This window comes from Erythrolamprus reginae, chromosome 2, assembly GCF_031021105.1.
Source record: "Erythrolamprus reginae isolate rEryReg1 chromosome 2, rEryReg1.hap1, whole genome shotgun sequence".
NCBI classification, from domain to species: Eukaryota; Metazoa; Chordata; class Lepidosauria; order Squamata; family Dipsadidae; genus Erythrolamprus; species Erythrolamprus reginae.
Window position 1 is genome coordinate 212,395,621 of NC_091951.1, and position 14,759 is coordinate 212,410,379.

The window sequence follows — 14,759 nt, forward strand, 5'->3', positions numbered from 1 at the left end:
ATTAATGTCCTCTTGCACTTTTTGCCAAAATTCCTGCACTATCAGGCATTCCCAAAACATATGCATAAATAATCCTTTATCTTGACCCCTGTGCCAACAAATACCCCTGACATTTTGCTGAAAGTGTAATATTATGAAATATTTTCCTTCTCATTTCCCTAATTCTTGTATTCTTAATTTTTTCTTATATTTTCTACTATATTTTCCATCTTTTGTACCTCTACTTATATCTCATTTTGCCACCATTTAGTCAGTCCTTGGATCGTATCCCCCGTCTGACTGCACTAGCATCTTATATATATTGGTTGTTTGCGTCTTTATACCCTCACTTTTTTGCTCTTATTATTTTCTCTAACACTGTCTCCTCCCTCAATAATGCTTCTTTATTCTCCCTTTCATTGAGATATTTACATATTGCATTTATTTGTAGCCATCTTCCCTTCCCTTATCTTCTCCAATCCAATAATTAAGTTTTTTGTCCCACTCTTTAAACTTAAATGCTGAATACCCCCCCTGACAGCACCTGAAATAGGTACATCCTTTTGGGAACTATCATCATTTCAAAGCTTTTATTTTAGAGATTCTCCTTAGCTTTTTCTCTTTCCAGCTCCTCATCTGTTTCAGCATTTTCCTCCATATTAATCTATAATTCACCTCCTCGATTTTCGCTGGATTTCTCAATAACCAAATTTCCAAATATTTAATTTTCTTTAATCCTAATTTCAACCCTGATTCTTTCCTAATTCCTATCTGCTCTCTCGGACCTGTACACGTAATCTCTGATTTTTCCATGTTAACTGATAGTCCTGATTTCTGTTTAAACTCTTGTAAAATATTTCTTATACCTTTGATCATCTCCATCAGGGTCTGGGTCAATATAATTGCATCATCTGCAAATAAGTTTAATTTCATTTCTAATTCCCCTTGTTTATATCCTGTCCAAGTGTTATCTTGTTTTATCTTATTAGCTAAAATCTCTATTGCTATTACAAATAACTTTGGAGATAAAGGACATCCCTGCTTGGTGCCGTTTAATATTTTAATTCTCTGCATTCTTTGTCCATTCACCCTTATATACGCTTCATTCCCTTTATAAATCTCTTTTATAGTTTCACAAAATTTATCCCCCATATTTAGTTCCTTACATAATTTATATAAATAGCTATGGTTAACTTTATCAAAAGTTTTATAAACATCTAATTTCCTAAATCCCAATTTCCTTTTAGTAACGGTAGCATGGTGCTTCACATTTATTACATTTCTAATTGGTTCACTTATTTTCCTTCCCTTCACAAATCCGTATCGATCCTCTTCAATTATTTTTGGTAAAATATTTTCTAGTCTATTTGCCTATATTTTCATAAATATTTTATAATCTTGATTTGCCAAACTGATAGGACGGTAGGACCCAGGCTCTCTTAAATCTTGATCCATCTTCGGGATAGTAACAATCTCTGAAAGCTTCCATTTCTGTGGGATATCATGATTTAACAATATATTATTAAACAGTTTCTCCAAATGCGGCAACAATACATTCATATAAGTTTTATAAAATTCCCCTCTAAACCCATCCAGGCCCAGTGCTCTGGCTTGTTTTAACCCTTTAATTACTCTAGCAATTTTGTCTTGTGTAATTTCTGCATTCAATATTTGTTTATCTTCTTCATTTACTATTTTCCCAATATTGAGGACTCCTAACTTAACCTGCTCCTCTTTATAAAAATCCTCATAATATTTTCTCATTATCTTCTCTAGCTGCTCTTTACCATATCTAACCTCTCCACTAGAGTCTCTCAATGCTAATATATGTGATTTTTCTTTCCTCTTCTTCAAATATCTTGCCATTTGCTGCATTGATTTTATCCCACAATTCAATGTTTTTTGCCTCATCGTCATTCTCATCTTATTCCATTGGATCTCATCATACACAATCAATTGTTTCTTTTTCAATGTCAATAAACTATTCCAATCTCTACTTTTAGTTAATCTTATCCGCTCTTGTATCAAATCTATTTCCGTTATCTTCATTTTCCTTTCTCTACCCCACCTCTTCCTAATATCTGCTTCCATACATATAAATTGTCCCCTCATATAGGCCTTACATGCATCCCACACAATTGATTGTTTAATATAACTCACATCATTAATTCTAAAATATTCACATAACTTTGTCTTGTTCACTAGCAGTTACAACTGCATTATATCTCCAAATTCTTTGATTGCATTCCTGACCTATTTCCAATTCTGCCAATAATGGGGCATGATCTGATAACCAAATACTTTTAATATCTACTTTTTAAACTTGTATATTGCCCCCCCCATTCATTAATATATAATCAATGCAACTAAATATATGATATCTTGCTGAATAATATATACTTCTATTTGGAATATCTGCATGAAGAGCCACCATATTAAGTCTGTTTAAATGTAACGTCCTACAGTTTCCAGTCCCATTTGTTAATTGCATATTAAAATCTCCTGCCAAAAAGAATTGAGCCCTCCATAAAGTTATCTGACTTCCTCTTAGTATTTATTATAAATTGTTTTGTTTTCATATTCGGGGCATAAATTGCTGCTAATGTCAACTTCTTTTGATTAATTTTCCCTTTAACAAATAACCACCTTTCTTCTCAATCTTTCTGAACTCCAACCTCTTCAAAAGGAACCCTCTGATGAATAAGAATCGCTGTACCTCTACTATTTTGCGTTTCTCAAGATTCATATACCCATTTCCAATTTCTATCATTAATCAATTTATCCCTTCCTCCCCTTCTTTTATGTGTTTCTGTCAAAATCATAATGTCCACCTTATGTTGCTTAGCCATCCTCAATGTCCTGAAACGTTTCAAATCCAATCCAAAATAATTCACATTTAAAACCATTATATTACACTCAATCATAATATACCAGAATAACCCTTTCACCCTCTTGTTTTGCTCTTGGTTTAATTTCCCCCCCTTCCTTACCCCTGTCACCCCCCCATGTGCCTCCCCCCATGCTCCCCCCACCAAAAGGGGGAAGGACAAGAAAAATCAGTCATGAGGCACATTCTCTTGATTGCGTTCCCACACTACTGAGCTCCACTTTCAACCACTTTTAAATGTAATTAAAGAGAAAAATTCCCCTCCCACCCTCCCTTATCCATTTAGATAATTCCTTCTTTAACTTCTTTAACTTTTTTTAACTTCCTTTACCATTTTCCCTTCTCCCCCCAACAAGAATAACAGATACACTACATTCCAAAAACATCTCCGAAAATCCCCCCCCCCCCCCCCCGACAGCCACTTTGCCACTTTTTCGCTTTCTTCTCACACTGAGCTTTCCTCTGCTGCCTTTTGATGGCCTCCATCTGTCCGGTTAACTCCTTCAACTGCTCCTCTCTTTGTCTTTCCTACCACGACTGCTGATCTTCTCCTCCTTCTGCTTCTTTTGTTTCACCCAATGCTCCTTGTGCTTCGCTTTCTTCAAACCCGATCCCCAGTTGATCCAATAATGCCTTGCCCTGTACATCTTATTTTCTTGGAACACCAAATTAGCAGCTGGAAATCCGCAAGTAAACCACTTTGATATAAATGGCTTGAAATTGGGCGTAAGGCAGCTCTCGCTCTCAAAAGTTTCTCAAGAGAGATCTCTCAGAACTCTTATCTCATTCCCATCTTGTTTAAGGCTGGCACAGCTTTTCAAAAACTTGTAGAGGATCTCAGCTTTTTTCTCACTGGCCAAAGCCATAACAATGTCTCTTTGCCTCTCCCTGTTTCTACGTGGGGCAGCCCAATGGACACGTATAATATCATCAGAACCAACTTGGCACCTTGCTTATTCATCCAACCAGTTATTGCTTCATTTAAATTCGAGCCTAAATCAAAGTCTGACTTAAACCCACGCAGACGTAAATTTCTTCTCCTTTGATGATCCTCCAGATTAGCAATTCTGAAATTCATTTGTTTATTAATCTCTTCCTGATCCTTAGCTTGTTTTTCAACCTTCTGAATTCTTTCGGTAGCTACATCAGCCTCTTTCTTAAATTTACATCTGAAGCAAAATTCATCATTGCTGACTCCACTGTAATAAATCTTTGCTCAAATCCTGAAGCAATTTCTTTTTTAAAAAAATATTTTTATTATTTTTCAAAAAGACAAAGAAAGACAAAATTAAACATTTAAGGAGCTACCATTGCTCTGCTTGTCGTAGAAGTCTAACTAATACAAAAATATAAAACCCTAACTATTGTCAGATCAATACAGAAATGTCACACGCGCACAATACATTTTTATTGAATTTAACTCTATATTTTTTATATTAATCCTATTAATTAAATTTCTTTATCTATAAAATATTGTATACTTATTCAATAAAAACAAAGTATTAATAATGCAAAGAAAAACAAAAATAACACTTCTAACTTTGTTATACTATAAACTATTTCACTCTTTCTTATAATTCTTCAAATAGTTATACATTCTACTTATTTAATTTTTAATACTGTTTTTACAATTCCACCAATCATATACTTTATCCCATATTTTATAAAATTCTGTTTCAGTTTGATTATTCAAACATTTTGTCATCATATCTAATTCAGCACATTCTATAATTTTTTAAATACTTCAATATCTTTTGGTATTGTCTTTTCTTTCCATTTCTGCGCGAATGCAATTCGTGCCGCAACCAATATATGTATTATTAAATAATAAATTTCTTTTTTGTACTTTGTAGTTGAAATACCCAATAGGAAGAATTCAGGTGATTTTTTAATCTTCTCCTTTGTTATTTCATTTATCCATTTTTCTACTTTGTTCCAAAATATTTTAGTCTCATGACATGTCCACCACGTATGGTAATATGTGCCAATTTCTTTTTTACATTTCCAACAAATAGGCGACACTGAGGGGAACATTTTGGAAATTCTATATGGTGGAAGGTGCCATCTATAAAACATCTTGATTTGGTTTTCTTTAAAGGAAATTGATTTTGTTATTTTCCAGTTATACACCCATGTTTCTAAATTTATCTCTTTACCAAAATTTTTGCACCAACTGATCATGTTGCCTTTTAATATCCAACCTATCATTCTATGATTTAGTAAATATTTATATACATTTCCAATTAGCTTTACTTGATTTTGAAATAGTAATTTACTTAATACATTATTTTCTTTTCTAAAAATATAAGTTTTTACATCTATTTGATATCTGGAGCTAATCTGTGCGTATTGCCACCAGTCTAGGTCTATACCTAATTCTTGTAACTCTTGTTTTGTTCTTAGTTTTAATTGGTTATCTAACAAATCTCTATATTTCCAAGTCTTACCTTTTTTTATAAGATTCGGATGCATGATGGCTTCAATAGGTGAAACCCATTCTGGCATTACTAAAATGTTTTTTCTTTATTTCATTCCATACGTCAATCAATGCTTTTCTAATAATATTATTTTTAAAATATGAATGTGTTTTTAACTTTTCATACCATATGAAAGCATGCCAGCCCACCATCAAGTCATGACCTTCTAGGTTAAGTAACCTTTGATTTTCTAAGGTCAACCACTCTTTTATCCATGTCAAGGCGGTGGCCTCCTCTTTCTTTACGATCTTCTAATGAATTTTGTTTTATTCTTGATTTTTTACCTTGCCATGTGAACTTTTTTATTATCTTATTTAAATCCGCAAAAAAATTCGATCCTGGGTTTATTGGGATGAATTGAAAAAGGAACAGTATTTTAGGGAGAATATTAATTTTAATTGTAGAAATTCTTCCTACCAGTGATAATTGCAGATTACTCCATACTTCTAAGTCTTTTTTAACCTGACTTAATAATTTTAAATAATTATCATTTTTTAAAGATATGGCTTTGGAAGTCATCCATATCCCTAAATATTTCACCTTTTTTGTAATTTTCATGTTTGATAAATCTTCTAAATACTTTCTCTGTACCTCTGTCATATTTTTTGTTAATATCTGTGTCTTTTCTTTATTTATTTTCAATCCTGCCACGTTCCCATATTCTTCAATTGAATTTATTAGCTTTGAGATAGATTCTGTTGGGTCATCTAAGATAAATACCACATCGTCAGCAAACTCTTGTGTTTTATAAATTTCTTTTTGAATCTTCAATCCTTTTATTTCCTTATCTGCTCTTATTTTTATCAACAATGCTTCCAGTGTTAGAATAAATAATAATGGTGATATTGGACAACCTTGTCTTACTCCTCGTTGTATTGGTACTTTTTCAGTCTGTTCACTGTTTATTATAATTTTGGCTGATTGTTCAGAATATATGGCATCTATTATGTTAAAAAACTTTGTTCCTACCTCCATCTTGTTTAATTGTATTTTCATAAAATTCCAATCTACATTATCAAATGCTTTTTTCGCATCTAGGAATATGACATTTGCTTTTCTGGGTGCTGTTCATAATATTCTAGTGTATTTACTATTATTCGTAAGTTGTTTTTAATTTGTCTTCCTGGCAGAAATCCATTTTGATCGCTATGTATCATATCGTTTATAATACTTTTAAACCTATTAGCAAATATTGATATAAAAATTTTATAATCTACGTTTAACAGTGAAATTGGGCTATAATTCTCAATTTTTTTGTTTTCCGTGTCCGCCTTATGTATTAAGGTTATTAAAGTTTCTGACCATGTTTTTGGTAATTTATCTTCTGTCATTATTTGGTTATATATCTCAAACATATTTGAGAAAAGTGTTTCTATATCCAATTTATAAAATTCTACTGGTATCGCATCTGGGCCCGTCGCTTTGTTGTTTTTCTGATTCTTTATAGATTGCTTTAATTCTATTTCTGTAATAGGTTTATTTAATCTTTGCTGTTGTGTTTCAGTTAGTACTGGTAAGTCTATTTTTCCCAAATACTGTATTCAAAAATTAAATCCTCACTTATTTCTTCTTTCTTATATAATTGTCTAAAATTCTAAAGCTATTTCCTTTTTGTCTTCTATTTTATGTTTTATTATACCTTTTGAATCTATCAAATTCTTTATAATTTAATTTTCACTTTCTTTTCTTAATTTCTATGACAACCATCTTCCTGGTTTATTCGCATATTCGAAGTATTCTTGTTTTGCTCTCTTTAACTTTTCTACAATTGGTTCTTGTTCTATTAATCTCACTCTGTGTCCTATTAATTCTCTCTGATTTTTAACTTTATCATCATTATCCTCTTTTTGCTTGTTGTTAGCCGCTCCGAGTCTACGGAGAGGGGCGGCATACAAATCCAATAAATTATTAATTATTATTAACATTTCTAATTTTTTAAGTTCTTCTACTAATTTTTCATTTCTTTATTTTTTTTGCTATAAAAGATATTGTTAACCCGCGTATATATGCCTTTGTTGTGTCCCATAGATTTTGAGGAGTAGTTTCACTATTTTTTATTTATTTAAAAAAAATCTCTAATTCTTTCTCTATCCATTTTTTGTACTCTGGATCTTTTATTATGTTTCTATTCATTGACCAATTGTTTATTTTCTTTTTACCTTTCCAATATATACATAAAGGATTATGGTCTGCCCAAGTATTTGTCTCTATTTCTATCTTGCTGATTTGTTCCATTATATGGTCCGGGGCCCAAGCCATATCAATTCTAAACCAGGTCTTATGTGGGTTAGAATAAAAAGTATATTGTTTATTGGTATTCTCGCCATACATCTTTTAATGTTAATTCTGTACTTATTTTCCAAAAAGTCACAGGTAAGATTACCTTTTTTTTCCTTTTCTTTTCCCAATGTAATCCATTTGATCATCTGAAATTGCATTAAAATCCCCTATTATTATCATATTTTCAATTGATAATTCACATTTTTTCATGTAAATCTTTGTAAAATTGTTTTTGGTTGTCATTTGGTGCATAAATTGAAACAATTACAAGAGGTTTTGTTTCTAAATCTAATTGTACTGTCAAAATCCTTCCATCACTATCATCATATATTTCTTTAGATTCAATTAATTTATTAATATACATTGCCAATCCTCTTTTCTTTTGATTAGCCAAACTGTTGTGTTTGAACCTGGGTCAGCCGTTGCTCCCACAGATGGGAGAGACGCGGCACAAAGTGAATGCAAAAGCCTGGCTGACAGCCAGGAAGACGTGGCAGCCAGCCAGGAGGACGAGGCCACTGGTATGCAGGATTCAGCAGACAGCCCAGGGGATTTGGCATGCAGTCCCTCAGACAGTCTTCTGGGTTCTTCTGCAGATCAATATATTGATCTGCGTAGCCAAAGAGCTATGCAAAGAAGGGATCAGTTGAAGGAGTATTACAAGTCATAATAGTAGCACCTGGGCTGGGTGTGGTTCTTATACTGAGGGCTGGGTGTGGTTCCCTTAATGAGGGCTAAAGGGATAAAAGGGAACAAAGGCCCAAGGCAAACTGTGGCTGTTTATCTGTGTTATTTTGTGGTTCCTGCTCTGAAGTTTCTGTTCCATGCCGTTGGAGTTTTCAACCCAGCTTTTTCAGACAAGTGGGAGGTGAAAACTCTGGGCCTTGCTGTTTGCTCCAAAGATTCAAAAGGACTCCTGAAATGTCTTTGCTCATTCCAGGTTGTTTTTGTTTGTTTTTTCCTGTGTTTTTGTATGCGGCTGAAGTAAGCCTTGCACTATCATTGTTTTCAGACACTACAAACCATTTTGAGTAACCCTTTTTTGTTTATTTAATACAAGTTTGCTGATTAGCAGAGCACGTGTGTGTTTGATTTCTTTTCCTTGAACTGTTACGCATTGCCTGAGCCCAGTCAGGCAGAACACAAACTAGTATATAATTTCCCCAATTTGGAATTGTTAAGAAGACTTCGTTTTGATTTTTTGATATGAACTTCTTGTAAAATATTTATCTACGCTTTTTGTTTCATGAGTTTAGTTAGTACTTGGTTCTTCTTCCTTGGATTATTCAATCCGTTTACATTTACTGAGAAAATTTTCAAGTCATGTATCATCTTTATTTGTAGTACCTTTTAGCTTCTTTTGGTTCTCGGAGTCTCGTTTCCAGGATTAATTCTTGCGAAGCCTGTGGTTGTTTGTGCTTCACTACCTGTTGTTCTTCCCCTCCTCCGCCTGTGGCCCCCATCATGTCGTCACTACTTTTTGGTTCAATCTGGATTTGTTCAATTCTGTCCAATCCGCTGCGTACTAAGAAGGATTTTGCTTGTTCCTCACTTTCTATTTTCACTCTCGTTGATTGCCAAGTTAGAGTCAAACCTTCTGGTACCAGCCATCTGAAGACAATGTTCTTTTTAATTAAAATGCTTGTAAGAAAATAATATTCTCTTCTGCTTTCTCGCACTCTCTTCGGAACTTGTTTCAGAATCGTGATTTCTTTTCTGTTACGTTGAAAGTTCTCATTTCTTGTCAATCTCAGTATCTCATCTTTGATCATTCTTCTGGAAAACTTAATATGGACTTCTCTTGGTAAATTATGGCGTCTTACATACCCAGTCTGGACTCTGTAAACTTCATCAATTTCTCTTATCAATTCTGCTGGATCCGCCTGCATTATACCTCCTATAACTTCTGCCATTTTTGCGGATAAGTCTTCATCTCTTTCTTCTTCGATATTTTGAAATCTCAAACCATGTGATGCGGATTGGAGTTCTAGATTAGTTATTGCTATGTCAAAGACTCTACGGGCCGCATAGTTGTAGTCTTCATATTCTTCCACCTTCCGTCCCATAGCTTGGATTTTTTCTTCTGTCACTTGCATTCTTTTTTCACTGTCTTGTAAGTTTTGTTGCATAACTTTTATATTCCCATCCATTTCGGCAATGTTTCCTTTAACTTCTGTTAGTTCAGTTTTGAGTTCAGCAATTTCTTTTTTAATCTCATCTTTCATCTCTTTCATCTCTTGCCTCATTTCTTGCTTCATTTCTTGCAAATACATTTTCATTTCCTCTTTATTAGTGTCGAGTTGAGTTTTTGTCTGAGTCTGTGTCTTCTGCATAAGATCTTGGATGCCTGCTAATGCGTCTTGGATAGTCTGAAAATTTGACTCCATATGTGGCTTTTTCTTTTTCTTTCTCCTTGGCCAGCATTGTAGTTATGGACCTTTGTTGTAATGGAGATGATGTTGGGGAGACTTTAGGTTTTGGAGTTGAAGTCAAAGTTGGAGTAGTTGTTTGTTTACGTGTTGTTGTTGTTGTCACCGAAGTCACACTTTTTGCCCTGTAAGGACCTTTCATATTCCAAAATTTCTACTTTGTTTAACAATTACTTAAATCAATATCTTATATATTCTCAATTAAAGAAGAGAAAAGTTTTAAATCTATAGTAGTGGTAACAAAAAAAAGAAAAAAGATATTATTCAAAGGGGGGGAAAGGATATCAATTCAATTCTATTAATACAGCAATTAATTAGAGAAAAAGGAAAAAAAACAACAACAGTTCAATCTGTTAAAATCCAAAGCTTGTGGTGGGGGACCAGGAGGGGAAGGGAAGAAAGCAAAGCTTCTAACACATAATTAATTAATAATAAGAAAAGGGAAAAGGGAGTATAATTCTAGGGGAGAAGGGTAAAGAGAGAATAAAAAGGAGAAAAAACTATTAAAAATTATTTTAAAAAAAGAAAAGAAAAATTTGTTGGGGAGTTATTTATAATATTTTAAAAGAGTAAAAAGGTGAAAAAATAATAATAACACCAAGAATTAAAAAAGAAGAAAGAAAATTATCAAAATCTGGGGGGGGGAAAGTCCAAAGAGAAGGGAAAAAACCTAATAAGTCCAAATAAACCAAATATGAGTTGTACTTTAATGCAAATGTCCAAAAGAATAAATTCCAAAGCCAATATCCAATTTAATATCTATAATATCTGTTGTGATTCAGCCTGAGGCTCCTCAGGGACCGGCTGCGTCTCTGCTGGATCCATGCCCGGAGGAGAAGGACAGTGACCAGGAGGGGGAGGAACAGGCAGACGGGGGAGAGGAAAGTCAGGAAGAGGAGGAGGGAGAGCAGCCTGAGAGCCCGGGGGGGCTCTCCCCAGCCAGTAGCCTGGACTCATTGGATGAGGAAGCACAGGCTATAATTGACATGAGACAGCGATGTGCAGCTCAGAGATGGGACCAATTAGAAAGGTATTTGCACCACTGAATTGGCAACAGCTGGGTTTGGGTGTGGTTCTCCTCAGCAGGGTTTAAAAGGCAGGCCCGCCCTTGCAGCCATGTGGAGCATTATCAACTGGAAGTTCTGTGACCCTGCTTCGCTTCTCGGCGTCTCTGATCTTGGCTTGTTGCCTAGAAGTCTGGCATAGGTTTGTTATCTCCAGCGTTGTTTTTGACAGCAAGAATCCTGTCTTATTTCATGGCCTTCGTGAAACCTCTGTGAAGTTCCAGCATGTTCCTGTCTGTAAGAACAGTTTCTGTTACCTGTGTTTGCTTTGAATTATATAAACTGCCTTTGCTTTTTACCAGTGTGTCTGGCTTCTGTTTTTGGTTGGTGTTAGCTTCTGGAGGGACCCAGACAGAACAAATATCCAAATTAAAATTAAAGTAAAAATAAAATCCACGTCTTATTATTATTTAAAGTGAAAAAAATACAAGAAGAGGGGAAAAAAGAATCCTTACGCCTCCGATGTCTGGTTAGGAAAAATAGCCCCACAAATTCCGAGAAAAGGAGATAAAAATAGGAAGATAAAAAAAGTAAGAAAAAAAATAGAAAAATAGAAAAATAAAATAGACTGTCCAAAATTTATTCCAAGTAATTAAAGTTTCAGTAAGATTTCATTCAAATAAAGTGGTTTCAATTCAGTTCAGTTTATTCAGTTCATGTATTCAATTTATTTAAGTATTCCTACTTCATCCAATTTGATTAATTAGCAATTCAGTCTTTAATTACTATTAAAAAGAAAATATGATTATAAAAATATAAGTAGCAAGGGAAAAGAAAAAAAACACACTGTAATCTTAAAATTGAAAAAAAAAATGCTATTAGAGTTAACAAAGAAAAGTAGTTCCAGCCGTTTTCTTCTGAGCGTATGGATATCACTTACATTTTTTTTTCTTTGTTTATGTTTGCCTTTCGACCTAAGATCTTCTCTTTTCAAACTTGGTCGTTGAAATACCAAAGGATTATCTCGTAGTGCTGTAAATCTTCTTTCTCTGTTGATCTGCTTTTTCGTAGAACTCTATATTCTGTTTTTTGACTTCCTTCTATCGGGAACCACTATGGCTGCACCCAGACAGCCGCCTGAATGGAGCTCTCCGTGGATGCAGCTGCGGGCTTTCCCTGGCCCCCGGGACTGTGGCGATTCACCCCGGGGGATCCTGGAGACCCCCTGTCCTGGGCCGACCCCTCCGGGTGTCAGCACAGCACAAATTGCGCCCTACAATCCTGGAAAGGTAGGATGCGGAGATGGAGCTATGCCTCCGCACCCCCGTCGCGGTCATGCTCCAGCCGGAAGTCCTCCTGATTTTTAACTTCTCCACTACGGTTTTGCTAATAAGGCATCTCAAGCACCCTGTATCTATCAGAGCCCATATTTCTTCCTCATCCCCCGTGGTCATTATTTTAATCCTTGCTTTAATGATGAACGGATGGACGGGTTCACTCACCATTGGGTCATCCTCTCTACCGGGCTCCTCATTCCAATCGGGGTCGGTTCCTGAAGGAATAGGGTTTTCTCTTTTAGCAAAATCCTCAGGAGGGCACAGCTCTGTAGTTTGAAAGGCCCAGAGACCCTGCAGAGGGACTTCTTCAGATCCTCTTTCTGCTACCAGGCATGGCTCGGGTTTTGGGGGAGGGGCATCAAGCAGTCTGTCTCCTTATGGCCAGTCTGGTCACACCTGTAGCAATTTGTTCCCCTCATAACCCCTGAGCATAGGGAGCCAAGTTGACAAGGAAAAAGCTGGCCTGTTAAAAGATCCTTTGTTGCATGGGGTGGGGGAGCTCCCTTCTCAGCTAGAATTACATCACCCAAAGTGACTGCCGTGGCATACCAGTCTTGAATGGCCCTGCTGCCTCCCATCTGTAGTTCACATGCCTCTCTCAACTTTGGATCAAGGGCAGTTTTGAAAATATGGACCAAACAGTTTTCTGGCCACCCCTTCAGGTTATAGGCAATCATTTTAAATTCTTCCATAAAATTCTTCGCAGGCTTGCCTGCCTCTTTCAATTGGAAGATCAGTGTCTCAGCTTCTGTTTTGCTACACTATTCAGCTCAGGAGCCCTCTCCTTATGCAATTTAGGAAGCAGTCTGCTGTTTGCAATCAGAGGAGCAGATGGGGGGGCCGAGCAGCTTTTGAAATTCCCCCACAAAGGAATCCCTTTGTATATAACAGCGGCTCACCTCTATCTTGAAATTCACTTAGGGAGTCAGTGACTGGGGTGGAAGGGAAGGCTACGTTATTCATTGTTGCCGTGTAGAGAGGTAACTTCAGGGGGATTCTGGGGAAGGGGATCTTCAGAAACCCATTGACATCTCAGCCACCCCCACTCAGGAAGATAGATTGTTTCTGGCTTCTGTTCATTCTGTTTCTGGCTTCTGTTCATCTCAGCTCCCAAGCCTGTTCATCCCCTCTTTACCTTGTAATGTTGAATGCTGATCTGGCTCCCACTGCAGAGGGGGGCAGGAAATTTCAAGCCCTTCCACCTTCAGATTCTTGGTTAAGTCCCTCTGTTCCATTCCTTGGATTGGGGAGAGTTGGAATTGTTGTTAGCAAACCAAATAGCATTCTGAGAAATAAATCATTTCCACACCTGTGCTTCTCTCAGGGTACGATTTATTAACAGTCATGTCTGGATTCGACTTGGATCATTCCAACTCTGAGTCCCTTAGATTTCATCTGGGTCAAAACCCCATCTCTCTCTCACACACACACAAGTGCAGTCAGGAGGACCAATCCTATGCAGGATTCCTGATTCCTTCCTGTGTTCGTTTACTATGCATCTGCAGAAAGGAATGCATGGTGGCATATCTCTCTCTCTCTCTCTCTCACCCCCCCCCCTCGTTCCTCTATCACTAGCAAACTGTGTCAGGCCAATCTTTGACTTCACATAATTATATTGGGCCTGACAGCAGCTGTGATGGAGGGGCTATGATGGAAGGTCTGGGCTGAACAGCGAGCGCCATTTCAGTGAAGGAGAATAGTCAGAGCCCAATAGTCAGAGACGGAAGGCTGGAAACTAATCAGGTGTGGCCAACAGGAGGAGGTGAAAAGTCCTACACCTGCCTGCTGCATCCAGGCCTGGCTACACCCCACAAGCAGCAATCCCAGTCCTGGCTGCTGCCTAGCCTGAGCCCACTGGGCACTTCTGGCCAGTCTCCAAAGGACTGTCCACATTGCCCGGAGAGACCAATGGGCAAGGATTCCACTTTCTTCCCTCCCTCTTTTGGGCAGATTTACAAGAAAGGGCTAGAAACCTCAAGACAAACATAACCCACAGCCTCCGCCTCACCCACCCCTGCCAGCAACTCAGAGCTGGACAGCAGTTTGGCTTTCCCAGTTTGCCATGACCCCTGATCCCCACCTGCCCTTCCCTCCATGCAGCTGCTGGGCCTTGGGTGCTGTGGTTGCCAGGGGATGGGTGGCCAGGGACTGCAAAGTTGCACTGCCCACGTCGCTCCTCAGCCAACCTGCCCCTTCCTTGCCCATGCAGTCAGAGTGGAGTGTGGGAGGGCCTGGCCTCCTGGCTGCCTGCTCACCTGGTAAAGTGTGAAGGCCAATGACAGGGAGGGAGACCTGTTCTGGATCTGCTACACTCAGCTGAAGTACCTCCTCAGGGGGAGACACAGTGAGGCTCAGCCATCTTTTGG

General features: G+C 37.1%; 1 protein-coding gene across 4 annotated transcripts in view; it reads left to right on the forward strand.

Moving 5' to 3' along the window:
• The window catches only part of CYP4F22 (cytochrome P450 family 4 subfamily F member 22), a 204,238-nt gene that overhangs the window by 125,104 nt on the left and 64,375 nt on the right, over positions 1-14,759 (forward strand). The gene's annotated exons all lie outside the window — the stretch shown is intronic.